The sequence below is a fragment of the Labrus mixtus genome, chromosome 4 (assembly GCF_963584025.1).
Source record: "Labrus mixtus chromosome 4, fLabMix1.1, whole genome shotgun sequence".
In the NCBI taxonomy this organism is placed as follows: Eukaryota; Metazoa; Chordata; class Actinopteri; order Labriformes; family Labridae; genus Labrus; species Labrus mixtus.
Genome location: NC_083615.1, coordinates 12,770,264 through 12,791,690, shown reverse-complemented (window position 1 = coordinate 12,791,690; position 21,427 = coordinate 12,770,264). Strand labels below are relative to the sequence as shown.

The following is a 21,427-nucleotide window of genomic DNA, read 5'->3' as shown; positions in this document are numbered from 1 at the left end:
TATACAAACAACAATGCCTGCATTTGCCTCCATCCCTGGACTTAGCTCTTAAACGTACCTGCAGTCTTTTCAGATGAAGATATGGTGAAACAATTTATTGAACTTCCAGGTTTGTGAAGATCTGACTACAGTTCACATTGAGGCAGAAGTAAGGAGAGATGGAGCGACTCCCTCCTCCCCCTCCCTCTCCTCTCTCAATCTCTCATCGCATACTGCGGCTCCTCCCTCCACCTTACCCTTCTCCACATCCCCTCCCTTCCGCTGTGTCTCTCTTCCTCCCTGTCTCCATCCCTCCTTCATTCTCCCTCAATCTTCCAGCCTAGCTGAGCCTATAGCAGAGGATCCACCCTCCCTTTACGTGTGTGTGCGCGCGTGTGTGCATGTGTGTGAACCACATGTGTCACTGTGGGTGCACATGTGGCTTCGCAGCTGACGGGAAAGGACTCATGAAGTGCTCTGGACTTGGATAACAGATCCCTCTCCTTACGCATATTTACCACAATTTTTAACAACACTCCAAAAAAAAAAAAAAAAAAAAAAAAAATCTCCCATTAAAGAGTCTAATTTTCCTCCTCTCGGGGCAGCATCTGGATGGAATCTTCAATCCTTTCCTCACAATCTTGGATTTAATGAGCAGCCACCGTGGAATGAAGCAAGCAATTTCTGGATTCCCTTCGTTACAGCTCTGGTAAGAATATCTCTCTCCTGTCTCCCCTCTTGCTCTCTTTCAGTATATCTGTCTCCTTTTCTTGCACTTCCTACCTGATTTACTTCTCATAACATATTGACAGGTGCAAGCAGTACACATTATGGGATAGGGGAGCAGTTAAATGAAGCAGAGCGGGCTATTTAGGACACGGAGAGAGGGAGGAAAAGAGGATGGGCTGGCTGAAAGAGAGAGAGAGAGAGTGTGTGAGAAAGAGTGTAGGGGAAAGAAGCAGGGAACAGAAATGTGTGTCGACACCAGCAGTGTTGCTCATGCTGTCAAGGGCTGGAGGGAGAAATGCTCCACTTGGTACTTGCTATTGATCTGCTGTTATTTTCAGCCCCTATCCCTCAGAGACAACTTTGCATGGTCTACCTGACAGTGTTGGTTATGCCCATTTGTTGGCACAGACAGAAAGGTTGCTCTGTCAAGAATAGGAGCATAAATTGTAAATCTGAATGTAGGCACAATTTATGGCTAGCTGAATTTAACATGCAAATGTATATTTACATGTGTGCTGTCTTTTTTTTGTCATGCATCATATGTGGAAATGTGCATTTTTTTGGGCAGAATGTGTATCCTTGATGTGGGTATATGAAGGTATAGAACGTGACAAAGTGGTACTTTTCTGCACACCTACTGTAACCATATTCCCCTGAGACCTCCTCAGATGAAGTTGAGGGGAGGGAGAAAATGAAGCTTTCCTCCATGTTGATTTTGCCTGATTACCTGATGGGCCCCCCTGACAACAGCTCTGACGTGCGAACAGATTTCCAGATACCGATTTGAAATGGCTGTCGTGTAGATCAAATGAATGTGTGCAGAGGAAGAGGTTCAAACATGTCAATAATTCCTCCCATATTTCCCTTTGTTAGCTTGTTTATCAGCCTTTTCTTCAGAAATATAAAATGCTAATGATATATTGATGAGGATTTATTTAACTTTTTTTTCACTTTGTCAGTTGGAAGTGTGAAGCAAAGTTGCTATTTTCGATCATCTCCGCAGGCTGGATAGGCTGCATTTCTTTTATCTTTACTGCTGTCTTGTTATTAATTCTCTGTTCATATCTCTCTCTTGTCTCTACGAACTCTACAGGGAGAGGAGGAAAGAAAGACTGTTAGGAGGGAGAATCTAAAAAAAAAATAAGAAAGTGAGAAGAAAGCTGGTACTGGTACTGAGAGCAGTGAAGAGAAGCCGAGAGGGGTGCTAGTGGAAGGTGAAGGAGGAAGAACATAGCGACGCAGGATTGACAGAAAGTCAGAGACAAGAGGACAAAGGGGACAGAGGAGAAGTGAGTGTGTGCTAACAAGCCTCAGGAAGAGCTTTTAGACAGGCAAACCTCTTCTGAGGCTCAGGCTTATGGGGGTGGGGGGGTACGGGGGGTCAGTTTACACACACATCCACGCTCTCCAAAGGAAAAACCCATGATAGATAAGCCACAGGCCTGCATCTCTCACACTTGCCTGGCTGCATTTTCCTGTAAGGGACATCAATATTTATCACATTTCCCATTTCAGAGAAGAAACACCCAACCGGAGGAGGGGAAAATAATAAAAGATAAATCAAATTACCCACCTTGGGAAGACCTCCTGCTTCTGTTTCATTTAGAATTCCTTTCCAGCACTTAGGCAAGGTTGACTGATACTGTTGCATATTGAAATACAGGTGCAGCCATAGCAGTTCATATTTTCACTGATTGCATTGCATAGCTTTAGTTTTTATTGGCAATGGTAATTGTGATAGATATATTCAGGCAGGATGAATTAAATGCCATGTATTGAATGATCTCATTAGCACTTTACATATCCTTTCACTGCTTATTCTGTTTAAATTCTTTATCACTTCCTACAGCCATGCTTAAAATTCTTAATGCAATATCAGTATGGATTTAATGGTTTTGAATAAACAACATAGATCAGACTTTACTTAGTGGAGCTTTTATGAGGGTTTAATGGAGATGGAAGATTAAATCAACAATGTATCCCAGGATGCATCCCTATTAAATTAGGAGATGATCCCCTTTATTTAGAACCAGAGGTATTCTGCTAATTGATTGCTTTATTTGGAAAGTATTAAGGGAAATCTTCCTCCTTCACTCTCAGTCTCCCTCAGGCACACAAACGCACACACACAGACAGACACACAAACACAAAAAAAGGATGTGCCTTCGTGCAGCTCACAGTACTCATTTTTACCCTACTCGAGTGCAGTAAAAGCTTGTCGTGCAGTGGGAGACTTGTGTCCGAGAGTGACTCACAGAGTCCATGAATGCTTGTCCGTCCACCCACAGCTCAGGAAGCATTAATAGCACACTGCCCAGTGCCAAATGAGAAGTTAACAACTCATTTTTCTCCCCAACCTCCAAGGCAATCATTCTCAAGGCTGTTATAGCAAATAGTGGTCATTGCTGATGCGGTTTCATGATTTACCGTGATGCATGAAATGAAGCTGGCAAATTTGTCACAGCAATTCACAGCTAATGGTGTCTGTAGTGGTGGGCTATACAATTGTGGATTGATGTGAATATGAGCTTCACAGAGTGTGCTCTCTGATTGGACACAATTCAAGATTTCTGAAGTTTTATTCCAAAATGTAAAACTCAATAACTCTTCCAATTGGTGTAAAAATTTAATTTGCACAAACAATGAAAAAACGTATTAATAATGTCTACCCCCTTTCAAGGAGAAATATTAGCTAATCACCCCAAATTAAGTTAATCCAGTCACCGAATGTTTTTTTTCTTCTTTACAACAAGCAGCTAATAACTCTTTATAGTAAGCCTTTATTACAAGCATCGTTTTTTTTTATTGGAGGTTTATTCCATCACACTATGAATGTTGGCCAGAATAAAAAACATAAATTACCACCTCTCAATATCCACTACAACTCTGCCTTAACTGCCCCAACACTAACGTTACAGTAAAGTCAGTGAAGTAATTTTATTTCTGTTTTAAACAATTGTAAAAATGTTGTAGTATATATCTTATTCTAAACTATGGCACTACAGGATCCTAGACTGTTTAAATCCTTTAAAGAAGCAGTTAGTAGTATAATGTGTACAATGAATTATCTGTAGTATAACAGTTCATCAGCCATGGGCTTGCTCTAACTGTTATGGGGTGAAGTTTCCTTAGTGATCAGTTGGCCTTTATATGTTTTAATGTACAAGCATGATGTCATGCCAAAAATAATCAGCAGTAAAGTGGTTGCTGGAGAATGCTGGGGAATGATCTAATGCATTCATATTTGATGGTGGATAATAAGTCACACCCTTACCTTAACCAACAAGAAAAAGGCCCATATTCTCCAGTGATATGACTGAGGACCAAGAACAGAACCCTGGGGAACTCCTTCACTTAATGTTGTCAGTAAAAAAAGAAGGAAAAGGGAATTATAATAACAATACTAGTAAGAGTATCAAGAGCTTCATCTGTATGTTTTTTAATAAATAGAGCAAGATAATAATGGAAAAAACACAATATTGCAAATTTGGTTTGTACAATAGCATGGACTGCAGTGTCAAAACTGCAAAATAATCATCTGATAAAACAAAAAAAAAACCTTAAAAAAACAAAACAACTTCACCTACTACAATTAAAGCAAGTGTTTACAAAAATAATTTAAGCTCCTGTGAGAAGCATTTGGTTAAGCTGCAGGGATATCTCTGTCTCTGTATTAATCTTGTCCTGTACATGTTTAAGTGCTTCCTGATGATATACAGTATGTCACTCTGCCTTCTTCACAGTCTTGTTATCAGTCAGTCACATCACTCACTGTGAATGTTTTCCTTGGAAAAAAAGTCAGTGTCAGCAGCATTCTCTAGTTCACTTCTCACTTACCCTATGGCAGAGGTTACACAAATTAAGAAATCTGTTATTGGGAAACCCTTCTGAGATTCCTGTAGGCTGAAAAGGAACTGCTATAAATCAGCAGTAGTTCTTCTTTATATCAGAAATTAAACATAAACAGTCCTTAACTCCACAGACATTTTCTTTCATTGTAAACTTACAAAGACAAGTCAGTTGTTAAATTGACATTCTAACATTTTATTTCCTAGGAGGCCCCCTGCTCCATACTCATACACACAGTACATATGCACTCACATTTGGGATTTGTCAAACACTGTAGTCTGCAGCAGCTGGGGGTTAAGAACATTACTCAGCAGTTGTTCGTGAAGGATGAGAGAGCAATATTTGTTCACTTCCCCTGCTTATTATTCCCCCCTGCCAACTGAGTGAATCTAAATGGTATAAATTGGAAATTGTATAAATAATTCAGGAATGGCTTTTATCATCTCCATTGTGAAGCATTACTAGACCAAGGCAATAGAAATTCTTGTGTCTATGTTACAGTTCCAGGAAAGGATTCACCCCTCTCTGACCTTTAGTGTTTTCAGTTGTTCAACAAAATCTTTCAAACACCCCACTCTCTTGCCCTAGTTTTCATTTGACGCACACTGCTTCTGTGAAGAGTGCTCCAAAGTCCACATCAAATGGTATTCAGCCTTTTTTCTTCTACGTTATGAGGATATAGGGCAAACAGTCATTCTTTTTTAAACTCTTAAACTGTTTTCCCTGTGACAAGTCATTTACAGTCGATTTCTCGAGATCTTGACCCATTTATGTTGTTATGTCTTCATTTCGAAAAAATGACTCAGGTAAACCAGCATTGTTATTATGAGATCATGAGATAAGTAGAGATCTCAATATACAACCAAATTACTCATCACAGAAAATGGAGTAGAATATATTTTCCTCTTTGGGCTTCCTTTCTGAGCATTCATCGGTTTATTGAAACACTTTAGTTTAACTATTTTCAAGACACCTACTAGATGGTTCGTTAGGTTATCATATTATTTCTGGCATATCTTTAATGCAACTACATGGTTAAAATGGATCTAGTGAAATGAAGGCTTTTGCCACAATGCTGGAGCCTTTAGAATTGCAATGTGAGGCAGAAAAGGAATCTTCATGGTGCGTTCCATTTACCTCAGAGCTGGGAGTGACGTCCCACCCGAGTTGGAAACAAACATGAAAAGTAACATGAACGCCTCCAGCAGTACCTTTGTTGTGTTAGCTAATGCTTGGCTATAACAACACGCTACGTGATGTTCACAAGATAGAATTTCCACAATACTATCGGTGTGTTTGATTCAATTACACAAAAAGAGGTTGCTAATAAACACTGAATGCTTCCAAAACCACATATGCTACATTTGACTGGGAAGACATGTTTGTTTCATGTCATATGTTGATCTGATTGGCTGTCTTTTTTAGATGGTTCTTATATACTGTAAAGTTTTTCTTAGAAGAAGCAGCATCTCATACAACATCCATGAAGGAAGATGCGGAAAAACCCATTTCCTAATGCTGCCTCAAGCTTATGTCTAAGATAGTTTTGAGCATTCCTATGTATTCTCTCCTCAAATAAGCCTAGCTTCTTTGTACAAAAAAAAGTAAGTAAAAAAGTACACTACTTTGTGTAATTACTGGGATATGATATGGACAGCATCTCTGGAAATTACATGTTCATGCATGTGAATCATATATGCCTATAACTCCTCTTATCTACCCCTCCAAAATGAGAGCAAATAAACCAACAGTGCTGGCATTCATTAGAAGCATGCTTTAAATAGATAGCATCAGCTTTCATCCCCCTGCGTCACACATTACAATACAATTTTTGACACAAAACCGGTGCCAATTGAAACTGCTTCCAACAGAGAGTTATATTGAGGAGGGAGTGATGTATGTATGCAATGACTAGTGGAACACACACACACACAGATCATCTAAATTTACAAAAGTACTACTCAGAACATATTCCTGCCAGATCCAATGGAGTTGCTGTGTTTAATGACCTTTCTATCTAAATTTTAAACATCTTTTGTATTTGCACCAACTAGTTTTGGTAAAATGGTTTATGCCAGTCAATAGACAGCAGAAGAGACAAACAATACTCTCAAGGTTGAGCTCAATAGATTCTCTTTGATTGCTAGCAAACATAGTGAGCCGCCTCCTTAAATTGAGGGGGAGTCCAGGTTGGAGGATTCCAAAATGTTCGTCCCGATGCTCCCGGGCTTTCAAGAAGGCTGTGAGTAAAGAGACCGTGTAGGGTTATAGCTACAACATGTAGAGCTGTAGCCTGATAATAATAGAAGTGTAACTTGATATTTATGGCTTGTTAATTTTTCCTTCTTATGGTTGTCATAACATACTGTACAAAACAGGGATTTAGTGTCAGTGATTTTATTGTCAACCATTTGTTTCTATAGCGGTGTTTTGGAGTCGAATAATGGCAGACTGAAAATTGGCCACCTAACTTTTGATCATTTTAGTAAAAGACTAGGTTGGTGCTGAGGCTTGCCTTAATCTTCATTGCCTTTTTAGCAAACCCTGAATAAATCTACATTTGGACCACCTGTCAGTCAAATCAGTCACGTCCCTAATTTTGCCTAATTATGCGAAAGTCTTAGCCCTAAAACAATCTTTTTTTGATTTACCCCTATACAGATTTACCAAGAAATAATGAGCCTTTGATACTAAAACCGTTTCCCGAATTAGGTTGTAACGTTCAATTCTGCTCTAAGAATAGACATTTCAATATGTGAGCTGAAGGGGATTCCTTGGCTTTTTTAGCCAGCCTCACGTGGTCACTAGTGGAATTGCAATTTGTACTCAGAATTGGCATATTCCAACACCAGAGGTTCCACTTGGTCCAAAAGAAAAAGGGGAATTAAAAAAGGACAAACATTTTACCCAAATTGGGATTACCTCGTTCAGCTATAAATATAATGATATAGCAGCTTTCTCAAATAGAGGATAATTTACAGACATGTTGTCTTTATTTAATTTTGGCTTGGCCTGTCATCACTTGGCATAATTAGAAAAATAAACAAAGAAGAAAATGTCAGCTACAATTTCTCAGACCATAATCTATGAGGTGCTCATAAGCAACTCAGATTTTCACACATGTCAGGCTGTACAATGTACAAATTGATCCTGAATCAATATGTTATCCAGGGTGATTTTCCCATTCCCCTTAGGTTATCTATTTTAGACAGTTGTTGGCCTTAACTGTGCAAGAAAAAGGATCTGTATGCAGAATCCATGAGAATACAGGGGACTGTATAATGGTTCATGTCAGTGAGTCAGCAAAGTGATGACTTACAACTGGTCATTATTAAAATATTGCTCTCTTGGCTGGTTGACATCTCTTTTTCATCTCAAAATTGGTCCTGCCCCCTCCACCCGTGGCCAAACACACACTCACAGTTGGAGGTAAATTAAAAATAATAATACGTTCAGTTGAAACCTCTCTCTTGGCCCCCAGCTTGTGTGTTAGTCTGATGCCCTGGAACACACGCTCCGTACAAATCCATGCTTTGTGACTAATATTTCAAACGCTGCTACACACACAGCATGCTTGGAAACATGCTTTCAAAAGATATAATTGAAGTATGAAAATAGTACTTATTTGTTTTAGATTAATTCCAGGCTCAAAAGAGATGGTCTTTTACATGAGCACAGCTGGGGGAGAGGTGCCTCGTCTGTGAACATCATTTCTGGATGTTTTCCCAGCCCTGAGTGTACTGAAGTCTGCACTATGATCATCGTCAGTCGAAAGAGAAAACACAGGCGAAAGAAAGCTGCCAATATTTCTAATTATCATGGATGATGCACCCAGAGCTCTATTTTTGGATCTTCACAGCAGGAGAAAGCAGAGGGGGGGGGGGGTTACTTGTGTTTGTGAAATGTGAAGTCAATTCATCTTTAATTCTGTTTGCTGAAATGTTGTTACATCTCAAGGTCAGGGCTGTGTCGTGTAACAGAATTGGCGGAAGGTGTAGAGCAAGATGTAGGGAATCAGAAACAGCAGTAATTATTCAACATAGTTGGTTGAAATGATTATTGAATGTCATAAAAGAGTGGGACTGATGTATGTTAAAGGATAGAGGAGTGTTTTCTCTTTCACAGTCAAATGAGCATCTCTATTAGCTTATCCTAAAACAGCTGAGCCTATAGAGTTCAATTCATTAAAAAATCATTGCAGGCATGATGGTTATACTTATCAAACTAGAGAAGCCTTTCAAAATGGGAATTTTGAAGGCTATTATTATCAGTTGGAGAGAAGCAGAGTTCATTAAAAACAAAAGTTGAAATCTGAGACATGGTCCATTGTGGTGGTTTGCATATTGGCAGTGGTGCAAAAACACAAATAAAATCAACTGAGCTACCTAAAAAAATCTATTACAGATATAGTTTATCATGAAAATTCTAATTGAATTCAGCCAACTTTTGTTACTGCAACCTGTTTGCAATCCTAACGTTCTCTCCCACAGAATCACTGTGATTGGCTAGTAATGTGCCAGCAACCTCATTGGTTGTTTGATTCAGACGTGATAAGTTAAAAAAAAAATGAAATACAAAGGAGAGAAACCACATACACAGATTAGACACACATTTGTTCAAACAAACATTTCATTTAAAGATGAAATGGAAATAACAGATTTTATCAGAAGTTTATCAGCTACACACTCTGGCTTTAAAGCTTCAGTAGTTAGCATAATTCCAAAAGACTGTTAATTAAAAGAGGACATTTTGATCATTGCATGTCACCAACAATATCTAATTGGAATCGGGGTTAGCTTGCACTTAACTAGCCAATCACAGTGACCCAGTGAGGAGAATGTTTGGGTTGCCACCAGGTTGCTGAATCAATGGTTGGCTGAATTCCATTGGAATTTTCACGTTGCCTACTGCCACTTTAAGGAAGTGGTGAATTTTTAGGCTTACAACCAGTCCTACCAGCATGTGACGCAAGCATGCGTCAGTAACAGAAACAGCTTCAGTCTATTGTTTCAACACTCTGTTTTTGCTTACTGCGGGCCGTTTATTGACGAGGCCCTACCTTGGCAACAAGCTTGTAATTATCTGTGATTTTCCAATAACTTGTAATTTGAGAATTTCAATAGCACCAAAGTGGATTTTACTTTTGCGGTTTGGTCCCTTTGACTCCAGATCTGCCCTGAACACTTTTTACAATACAATTTAATTTCATTGTAACAACAGCGTTATTTTGAACATAAATGTAAAGCACCTTTGAGGAAATTCCAGTCTGTGTCAACTTTGGCGCCCTTGTTTTTTATAAAAAAAAAAAGATTTGTCCAACGATATTTGGGTAACAGTGCGGTCACTAGAAATGAAAGAACTCTGAAATATTTTTTATTTCAACATGCCAAAACACACTGAATCTGGACGTTGAGTTCATATGCGTCAAATGCAGCATATGCAAAGAGGGCCATTGGGTCATCTCCTGTCCTGTATAAGTGCTGGCATATGTGCATTTTAACAGCTTTATTATAGTCCAGAGATTTATGTGAGAAAAAAATACCTATACCTTGTCTTCTCTACACCAGGTCTCTGTGGTCATTAGTATTCTGCTCAGCGCTGTGCACTCTCATCTTGGTTGGCCTTTTTCCAATCTGAAATTATTTTTTTGCCGTTTTGTGCATGGCAGTCTCTTTCAGCAAAATGATGTCCAGGTTTAAATAAGTAAACAAAGATAGTGACATATAAATGCTAATGAGCACATTCTAATAGGGCACTTTTTAAAGTGTCATGGAAAATGAAAATGGACTTTCGGGCCTTTTAGTGTGTTGTTGTCCTGAATCCTGCAGATAAATGTATCTTCCTTTGTCATACTTTAATAGTGGAGCCAGTGAAAACTATGACTATGCAAACTCTGCTCACATTCAGAACCCTGCATATATACTGAATACATTACTGTATGCATATTATGTTTTTTCCTTATTCTGGTATCTTAACATGAGATGAAAAGAGTGTCCTCAAAGATTTGAAACACAGATTAATTATTTTTCTATTGATTAGGGCAGATGACATGTCAGATTTTGTATAATGCCGCCTTTGATGCCTGAATATAAAAAACTAATTGATGGCATAAGAAGAAAATCCCCAATTACTAAAATATTGGGATTCAAACGACCCAAAGAACGTTGGGTAACCCAGTTATAATATTTGTTTTCTGCTGATATGGCTATTTGTACTTTGAGTTCACCTAGTATATTGTTTGATGAAGCATCCTTGATGTCCTTGATACACCCTAGAAATCAGCTTTAAACATCCATAGCTGTATTTCTTATTAGCGGGTTCAAGCAGACTCTAGGTGGGTTGTAGGTCATTTACAGGACCGGCAGGGATGGCGTCTCTTCCTTGGAGATTTAGAAATCACATTTATGTCCCTTGCTTATATTTGCCTTGTCTTTCTGTCCAGACGTTAATAATGAATTATTTCCAGTTCATGACAACATTTTCTAGAGTGAGTGGTGTCTTCCATTTTCTTTTTTTATCTCTTACCGTGTACCAAAATAGTTCTGGAAAACTTTCAGCCGTCTGGAGCCTCTACAGGCTAACGGGCCGCCCACACGGGTATATTCACTCAGTATGATCTCTTTTTTCAGGACTGTGTGGGCGAGTAAAGATCTGCTTGTTTTACATCCCGCTCACTCTCCCATTAGTTTGGTCGCACCTGTCGGGTCGGGACAGCTTATGTCTTTATTAATGTCTCTGAATGATCTTTGTGGGTGTCATTTAATCTCAATTATAGCACAGATGAGCTTCAAAATCAGCAGAATGATAATTGCCCATGGCTCAATAAAAACATATGTGTCCAATGTGCTGCTTTGACCTTATCCAGTTGGTCAGTTATCGCCCCAACAGCCGTGCTTGTCCATCTTAGTTTTCTATAAGCAATTTTGGCTTTAACTACCATTCTCATGCTTCATTGCTGCATCAGCTGTACATCGGACCATATCCCCTTGTTCACAATTCATAACAGCAGAGAAACACTGCTAGAGAAATGTAATGACAGCCTTTTCTGTTATGTCCACTTCTCTTCCTGAGATTTTACAGTACAGAGTTTTTGCCTTTAGAAGTGTCCCCCTCTCTGGAGAGATGTTTCTCATAGTTTATGCAGTCTGTAGTTTGGTTCTAACCAACCTAAAATCAGGTTATATCATGAATGCAGTTTGTTGTTGGTGAGCAAAAAAAATCTGGGCTATTTTATCAGCTACCTTGTTTAAATGCTGTGCATATTCTACATGTATTCGTGCATGCACTTGACTGCTTCTGTCCATTGATAATGATTACTTGCAAATGTTTCCTCATCAACAGTATTTAGTAAAATTAATTAACACATTGACAAAAATAAACACGTATGTGCAAAATGAGCAGAGGTAGAGGCAGGATGTACACACCTTACTGAACTTGAATCATTCACTCCCACACCTTTCTGTCAAACTATAAAGCTTAAACTCACAAGATTAAAAAAAATGCATGAATCAAAGTACATTGTAACATGTGTCCTCAACAAGAGTACTCAGCAGAAGTTTTTCTGGTAGGAGACAAAGCAATCAATCCCAGATCATCTGTCGCAGACAATTTAATGGAGCACACAGAAACAAAGCTGACAATAAAGAATGACGTTAGAAAGTGTATACTAAACATCATCTTAACCTTTTTTCTTAACATATTAAATGATTTATTTTAAAGGATAGTACCTCACAGTAATTACTCACAATTCTTAGACAAATGCAATTCAATTCTGCTCAATTGTGGGTATTCACAGTTTGCTTTACACATGTCAGCATATGGGAATGTGTGATGGCACATGTATGCAGCATGTGTGTAGAGAATTGCTGTCACCACCACCTGGGATGTGATCTACATAGCATTACATGAAGTCAGCATTGCCACTCAACACCTGCTCCAGCAGGGAGCCAGGAAGAGCGAGGGCAGATTATGATGGGAGCGGTTCAGGAAGTAGAAGGCTCCCTGTAGCTGTAACGACCTTAAGTGGGCCAGGCTCAGGTGAGCTTTCCGCACTTAAGCCAAATTGGAAAAGACCCTCTGAGCAGAGTGCTAAGTGGCTCTGGTGAGCCGCTGATACGTCTCTGTGAAGGGGTCTGGGAAAAGGGTTACATCCAGCAGAGCTTCTTGTGGTTCAGGATGGCATTATGGATCCTATAGGAATTTAAGAAGATAAACAGGTGATGGGCCTCTTAAAAGGGAAAGATTTTGTGTCATTCAAAGTGAGGAGTATGACTCTTTCAAATTACCTTCCCAGGCTTAGGGACTTCACTCTCTCTGGAGGGGAACTACTCTAGATGAAGAATGTGTTTGCCCACAGTACTGTAATGCACAATGTAATGCACAATGGAGAGAAGCACCCACCATACTGTCTCATCCACTGTGCTTAAATTGTACCTGAAGTCACGCCAACGTAAGGTATCGCCGAAATAACGACCCCCTCATGGCGATGATTTATTTTAATATAATTGAGACTGCAGTCTAATTGAAGCTGATGAGATGGGTTTGTGTATTCCCACAGCGAGGATTGCAATTGTTCAACACTTCTTTATGTGTTATCTCTGAGAGTTTTATCTCTTTATGAGGACACATCGGTGTATTGAATGCAAATGAATACGTATTGAAAGCAAAAACCTTTGTGGAATTGATTCCATTAAATAAGCCTATAGGGTAACAGCGATGATGTAAAGGAAAGGCCATAGCATATTGGTATTCTGCGAGGCTGCAAGCCCAGCTCTCTAAACCAAAGTCGACATTTAATTTGCAACCAAAATGAGGTGAACTTTGTGTGAAGCGGGTCATTTTACCGCTGTAATCGAAGTGCCCCCTCTCTTTGCTCTTAATTTGACTTTCACTGTATGGGAGGGTACAAAAAAAATGGATTGGTGTTTCTGTGAGAGATTGAGGAAGTATAACCCCTTTATGATTTCACAAGTATCATAAAATATGCACAACAGACTCCAGTTTCTATTTTCTTTTTCTGGAGGGGCACTTTAATCCAAAGTGTTTGACAGTAATGTAAATGAATACTTCAAATACGACAACTATATGAATCCAAGCTTTTAAAGACGACTTGAAAAACCACACTTGGAGAGCGTCTCGCTTCAGTAAATTTGACTATATCTCCAGTTCAAAGCGAATGTTGTGACGGGACATAATGTGTGGAGAAACTGTTACAACATGAAGAGGCAGCAGTTGAACCTCGAAGGTGTAAAGGAAGAAATGGGAACATGTTGTCCCTTGATGCTGCCGATGTGTCACTTTAAAAGCTGCAGTGTTTATATGATTGGGATTGTGGATGCTGCCTTTAAGTGATTGGCGTGAAATACGTATATGAAATGTGGGGGGAAGGGGGGGAATGATTCACTGTGGATGACGGATCTCTTGTGTCCCTTTTCGCATTAACTCGGCTGCGGTTTGACTTTGTTTGAAATGACTGGTGTTGTTATCTACAAGAGTCTGTACCAGTGATTATCTCTGAGTTGTCAAATAGTGCTGATATCATCTTCAAAAACCAGCTTGGTGCGCCAATAGAGTTTTCAGTTTGCGGCCAGAAACTGGTTGGAAAATTGATTTCCAGAGATTCCTCCTGGGTAATTTTTTTTTTTTCCTTTGCAGCCGGTTCCTGCCAACTGCTGACTTCTTCCCGGCCAGGCTAATAAATTAATCTTTGTCACACATTTCCACCGAGCACACTGGCTTCTGTTTCATGGCTCTATTATAAACGAAACAAAGAATAGAGAGAGGGGGAAAAAACAAAACAAAGGAAATACACAAGGCATGAGAAACATTAGTTAATGAAGGCAGTAGAAATTAAAACGCTATCATACATTTTGAATCTGTTACGACCAATCAATGTAAAAGTTAATCCTGAGGATGACCTTGCATCTTTTTTTTCAGAGAAGATAGTTATTCCTTCAAACCTGAAGTGCTGCACAAATTGCACTCTGCTGAGTCCAAAAGCATTCCTCCTGAAGCTGAAAGATCTCGTTATCTCACTCTGCTCTCCTCGTTTCAAAAATTCATTAATCACAGCGCAGTTCTGTGACGCAGAATTCTTGGCACATGCTTTGCTTCTGAACTACATGGTGATTATTGTTGTTGTCTCATGACCTTTAGGTGAGTCTGGTAAGTCTAGCTCCAGATAAGCATTCTTTTCACAGCTGTTGTTTTGATGCAGATCTATAAAACCTCTCCCATGGTGACTGAACAGCTCAAAGAATAGATGATTTTGATATGTTTGTGAAGTTGATGCATATTCCTCTGAAACCTTTGATCTCTACATACAGTCACTACTTCTGTCTATGAATAGATTGTGATTATTGGTGCAGTGATGTGAAAAGACAATAAAACGTCTGCTTTGTACTCCTGTCATTTTCTTGTGCATATACTCTACTTCCATCTGGGGGTTGCTGATAAGATGGAGAGCTAGCAACACAAAATACACACACAAACACACACTCTCGAATATGTTTCTTTGTATTTACAGCTTTTCTTGAGCATTTTTGAAGCCTTGACACATTGTGTGTGTACATTTTATTGACCCATGTGGAAATCAGTAGGGGTGTAAAATAAACAGATACAAATCCGCAACTAATAACGTTCAATATCTGAGTGTATCAATATGCAGAGGCCTGGATTGCTGAAAGCAAACTAGCAACAGGTCAATGGCCCTGTTTCAAAGTTATGAACTAGTTCACTAAGGCTTTGCTTTCTGTCACTGTGTTTAGCGTCTTGAGAGACTCTGAGTTTGACCTTATATCGCTCACAAGAATAATGTTAGATTATGTGGCTCACCAGTATGCACAAGTCAGGTCACAAGGAGAGAACAACGTCAAAAATCAATGCGGCAAATTTACAGTTCTCTCCCTCAGAAAATCCCCCCTGCGCATAAAAGCTGTTTAAGTGAGGGACTAGAGAAAAGAAGAATAACATACTGTACTCACCGCTTAATTGAATGTTATGTAACCGTTTTTAGATCATGGCCATTCCATGTAAATTTACATGCAATGTGAAGCTTAGAGCTAACTGAAGAGCGCTATAATTAGCCTGCTAACACAACAATACAGCTCAAGACAAGGACAATTTTGTATGATGCTTGCGCTAAGTGCTTAATTATAGTGTGTTCCAATTTGATAACTCCTTTTTGCAAACACGAGGGGAGAGGGGTTGGAGGTGTGTCGCTGTTGGAGAGCGGAGGCTTCAGTGTGGCTTCAGTGTCGCCAAACAGCAGTTTGTTTCATGCTGGTGCTCAAGGGCGACATCAACTGGATAAAAAAGTTGCACATTATTCCTCTAATATTTGCCTCCTGGGGAATTAAATACTTTGTTGTAAGTGTTAGCAGAGATTAACAAAGCCCATGACGGGAGATGTACAGAAGAGCTACGTTTTTCTGTGTTAATAACACAATTTACCTGGACATTGTTGTGTGATAAAGACTTAATAATGACTTAATGTCAGAATATGTGTTTTTGTACAGTAGGCCTATCCACAAGGACATGACATCGAATCATCTAATAAAGGAGAGATTCACACCCCTGGAAATTAGCATTTTTACCACTGAGGTGTTTCCATTAAATTTAAATGTACTTAATAATTCTGGATTTTCTATATTTGGCTATAAATTAGTGTATATTGTTGTCTCTGTACTTTTAGGGCTCTCCCTCCATTTTCTCGGTCCATCCAGTAGCAGCAGATGTCTGCTCACCAATGAGTCTGGTTCTGCTCAAGGTTTCTGCCTGTTACCACAAAGTTCATATTTCCTACTGTATCCAAAAAATGGATCATGGAAGATTTATGTTTGGTGTCTGTAAAAAAAATCATATTAAAGAAAACAGCTTAGATCAGCTCTTTTTGTAAAGAAGCCTGATGACATTTTAATTTGTATTTGGTGCTAAAAATAACATTTATTATAATTTTATAACCTAAAGGTTATGTGATTCATGTTTAAGCGTTAACTAAATGAAGAGGTTTGATGCTAAAGATACTTAGTCTTGTTTCAATCAACGACACAATGATCAATAAAATCAATACCAATGAAATGGATGCGTCTCATGTTACAGTAGATCCTGTTCTCTGAACATGTGCATGCTCTCTGCTTCTCGGCTGCTCTTGTAAGCACATGTCTTGAAACCAACCAACCAATAAATGGTTTAGAGACCAAAGATAAGGTTACTCTTTCCATAGTTCATGCTAACCAATTTCTCTCTTTTTTTTTTACAGCTAAAATGCCTTGATGAAGTTGTTAGTGCCCAGATGTCCAAATGGGATTCAATATTGAACTATCCCATAGTACAATTGTCAGTGTGTATTTACACTGGTTTTCATGCTGTTTCCAATGGCCCAATTTCCAGGCACAAATCATGAAAGTTTCATCTCCATCTGATTTTTACCCCAAACAGATGGACCATCTACTACCACAGTTTGCCAGTTTAGTACAAAAAACAGTGTTTCCCCTTCTCATTGCACAGTCATTTTACTGATTTGTATATGTGTTGTGTGTCCTACTAAAATGTTGGCAGAAAAATAATATTTTCTTTAAGAGTGAGAAAGTTCATGTCAAAATCATCCTGCACATGCATGTCATCCTGCTTTCTTCAACAGTCAGATGTGTCACTCACAGTGAATCTTTGCTTTGGGAAATGTAAACATAGGACATGTTGCCAGGGTGCCATTTATCTCCTCATCTGACAATGACCCTTATATAAAAATAATCTGTCTTGCTGCTTAAGTCTTGTTTGCTTTTGTAGGTTAAAGAGACATATCCATATTCATTTCTATCTGGTTCGTTACCAGCTTAAAAGTCCTTACAGTGGTGGTGCTGTTAATCAATCAAATGCTATATTTGATGCTATTCAATACCCTAAACAGCGACACTCAGAGGAGACATTTCTTAAAAACCTAATTTATCCTACTATTTTTTTTAAGAAAGAGCTATTGCATGTACAAACGTCTTAAGTAAAATAAGATAATTTCATTTTCCAGTCAGAAATTAGTCCCATAGTCATTCTTGATTTATTAACACATTGCAAAATTCCTGTTGCTTTGAAGTCTAAGATGCTTAATTAGATCTGTCATCAAACGTAACTTATTATGTCTGATTCATTTCAAGTGGTTTTAATTATGTTGACATTTGCGTTTGCTCTCGGGTGTAAATAATCACAGCAACTGTTTACTGCACAGCTTTCCTGTGGCCAAAAGGAACCATTTGATGCACCAGGAAGGGTATTTAGTGCCGCCCATATGAGAGACATTCTTAGAAGTATCTTCATCTTCAAAGGTTTTGATAACACATCATCATGATCGTGTCAGGCAAACTTTAAGACAAACTGTATCTTCTTAAACAAGTGCAGATTTGGCTTTCACTTAACCTCCACATATCACCTGTAAACAGCATCACTTTCCTACTTTGTCTCTCATTGTGTAACTCTGCATCGTATCTGCTCTGCAGCTGTTTGCTATAAGGTACAGAACTATATGCATTAAGGGAAAGAAAGAAAAAACCCTGTATGGATTGTGCCTCCACAGATGGCATGACGTCAGCAACTTTCCCATCTCCACTGACTCTGACTAGCTACTCCTTTTAAATTCTATTTGAAATATTAATGACAATGAGGCCGAGGATTACCAAGGAGACCTGCTGTATCACAACTGCAGGACTTTTGACTTGAGCAGGCATTCAATGTAAGATTCCTCAACTGTTCAAGATTCTTCTTCTGCAGCAAGGCTGTCATAAACATGCACAAATAAGAACATAGGTATCATTCTGATTATAATGTAGTTGACTTAGATGCTTCATCTGGGTGTACACTGTAAGATGTTAGCCAAATTATGACCTGATTTTTGAGTCGAATTTCAGGCCAATCATGTGTTGAGATTCAAGGAGTCTACAGGAGGAGGGATGTGGGGTGGGGGGCACGACAGACGGTCATGGCCAGATCTGCTTGATATTTTGGTCGTACAACTGCACACTCTTGCACAGTGAGAGCAGACCCACAAGCACCTCCCCCAACGTCAGGTCTGTTTTCTTCTCTTAATTGCAAGTGTACAAACTGTCAGATAGCATATGAAAGTACTGTGGCAACAGTAGGCATGCCTGTGTGATGTGTCACCGAAGATGAGGATGAAAGGAACATCCACTGACCTCCAGCTGAATATTTGTTGGGTGTGTGCGTGCAAGAGGGTTAACTTTGCTCATGATGGATTAATGTTGGGTCTTTGTAAATATATATCAATGAGTAAGGTCTTTTACCTGCGTCTTGAGATAACATTTGTTGTGAATTGGCGCTATACAAATAAAGATTGATTCATTGATTGATAATGGCACACATTTGGTTCTTAACCAACAACCCTTTAACTACTTTATATTATCTTGATCACTCCGTTGCTCTGCGTGTGAGATGAGTCTGTGCTATCAAACAACATTGGACAAGTCAGAGAGTTACATTCACTGGTTAAAAATATAACGACCATTCTCAAAAAAAAGCCCAAGAATACAGCTAAAATGTTACTGTTTTTAGAATCCAACATGCTGGAGGCATTTCTGTGTCCCACAGGGATTTCCACCCTGGTCCCCTCTGATGCGTCTCTGTGCTTCTTGTGTTTGCCTATGTGCCACAGGGAAGTGTGTCACAGTAGAGACAGAAAAGAGGCTATTTTCTCGACTTATTATTTAATACAGACTTGTTATTATTTGTGGGGAATAAACACTGTATACCATACTTATATTGTTTTAGGCTCAGACGTGAGGAAACACCTGGGAGTGTCTGCTTTTATCATTTTTTATTGTTGACTGTTGTTTCCTAAGCCTTAGAGATACCTACTCTATACACCAGAAATTAAACTCCTGTGTCAAATAATTTGCAATTATTAACCTGATTTGCCTTAGTAATTTAAATGAATGCCAAACCTTATGGGGCCGATTTCGTGTCCGATTCCCTCCTTCTGTTCAAAGTCAGCCAAGGCATGATTATCTTTGATCATGATTATGGTTCCGAAGATTATCTTGCTAAATTCTCCTGTGGTGTGAAGTGTGTAAAAAAAAGGGATTTTAATTTCCCCGATCTGGGCAACCTTCATATTGGAATCGTACGTTAAAAATCCAGTTGTGTGGGGAGAACATAGAGGACGGTCGAGTGTGCACTCTGTGGATTGTCATGTTGAACAGACTACAGATGTAAATTAGCTCATAGTTAACTCTGGTACAGCTAATTGGCTGTACACTCTCCCTGTCAAAATAAAAAAATAAAATAAAAAATAAATAGCCAATCAGGAAGCAAGCTGACTAAAACAGGAAGCACAACTAACATAACCGTGGCGACAACAGCAACGCAAAGCATAAAGTCATGAATGAAGGACCAACTATTTGATTTGTGGCAACAACAACGTGTGTATACAACGTGTCCTTTAAAACATACCACAATCGAACTGACAAGGACAGAAGAGGGACCGAAATTGCTACCGTAATGGATGTACCAGCTAACAGCTAGTCACATTTAGCCGGACTATCAAGTTTGATTGATCTTAAATTGGGTTTGGCTGTGCAAGATCACAACCTTTGAGAGTCGAGACTGTAGTTGTTGGCCAATGAATCTGTTAGTTGGTCATCTCGTAGCACTCCACACCCTATAAGATCAAAACTGTCCAATCATTATTCATCACCATGTGTGGTGTCAGATTCTTTTTTGTGTGTTCAAACATGTTCTCCAAGACATGGAAATCTAGCTTCAGTGGAGACTCATTCTGCAAGTGTCTCAGAAAAAGTAACATGTATTGATTGTAGGGTTTTTTTTTGTAGGATACTAGTATACACAGTGAGTCCAATTAGATCACGCATTTGTGTACTTTATCTCCCAAAAATCCCTTTTGATTTGCTCCACATATCCATCTATGAAGAATGGAAAAAAGGACAACAAAATCTTCACAGCATGTCAAAAGCAGAAATCATCCCAAATCCAAGCTTGAGTCATCTCAAACAGCAGAGACTGCATGAATGCACCCATGATCTCACTGCTTCTGCTGTATTCTAAAATGTCTCTGTCTGTGGTGGTTCTGTCAGCTCCTCACTGTTTGCCTTTGTCTTTGATCCAGAAATGGTTTTACAGTATCAATTCACCTGCTGTCCCAGTTCTGCGGGAGTAGTTAACGGCTGCTTATAACACTCATTGAAGCTGCTTTTATTGATGGTGGCACATGTGCATGCTCGTCACTGGATAGAAGGGAGCCTGCTTTATGAGCAATAACAGAGTTGAAAGTATGATTCAACTGACAGTGTGGCAAAAGCAATAGTTGTCATTCACAAAACTGCAACATCCTGGTCAGCTCCATGTGTTCAAGGTTGGAAAGGTGAAACTCTGCATCTATGTATCAGTCTTAAAATTTGCACAAAACAAAGTGTGAAATACTTAAATCAGGGTCATAGAGGACACCTACTGTATGTTATGTAATCAGGGATATTTATTGTGAACTGGGGGATTTAAGGACATGTAAAGTTGAGTCCCATTCCACAAACAAAACACATTTTGGCCACACTGGCAGTGTGCCTCTACCACAGTCAAAGAGGCTCTCTTAGGACACAAGGTCCAAGTTGAGAATGTATAGTTTATGACCACATAGATGCCACATTAATAACATCAAACAACCACAGCTTTGTATTTAATGAAAAAACAGTACCTTGTGTTTTGTGATATTTATGCTATACTCTCTATGCTGTGATAATCTACTTAACAATATGATGCAATATCATAGTAGCGTATACAATACTATTAAACACAATACAATACAATGTAATGCTATACCATATTATATTATACTTCACTTACTCTACTGTACTGT

The 21,427-nt window shown here is 39.0% G+C and overlaps 1 protein-coding gene across 1 annotated transcript in view; it reads left to right on the top strand.

The window, feature by feature from the left end:
• Window positions 1-290: 290 nt before the first annotated feature.
• The window catches only part of lingo1a (leucine rich repeat and Ig domain containing 1a), a 140,991-nt gene continuing 119,854 nt past the window's right edge, over window positions 291-21,427 (top strand). Inside the window, exon 1 of the mRNA XM_061035914.1 lies at window positions 291-688. The gene's annotated coding sequence lies outside the window, so the exon portion shown is untranslated. The remainder of the gene's footprint in view (window positions 689-21,427) is intronic.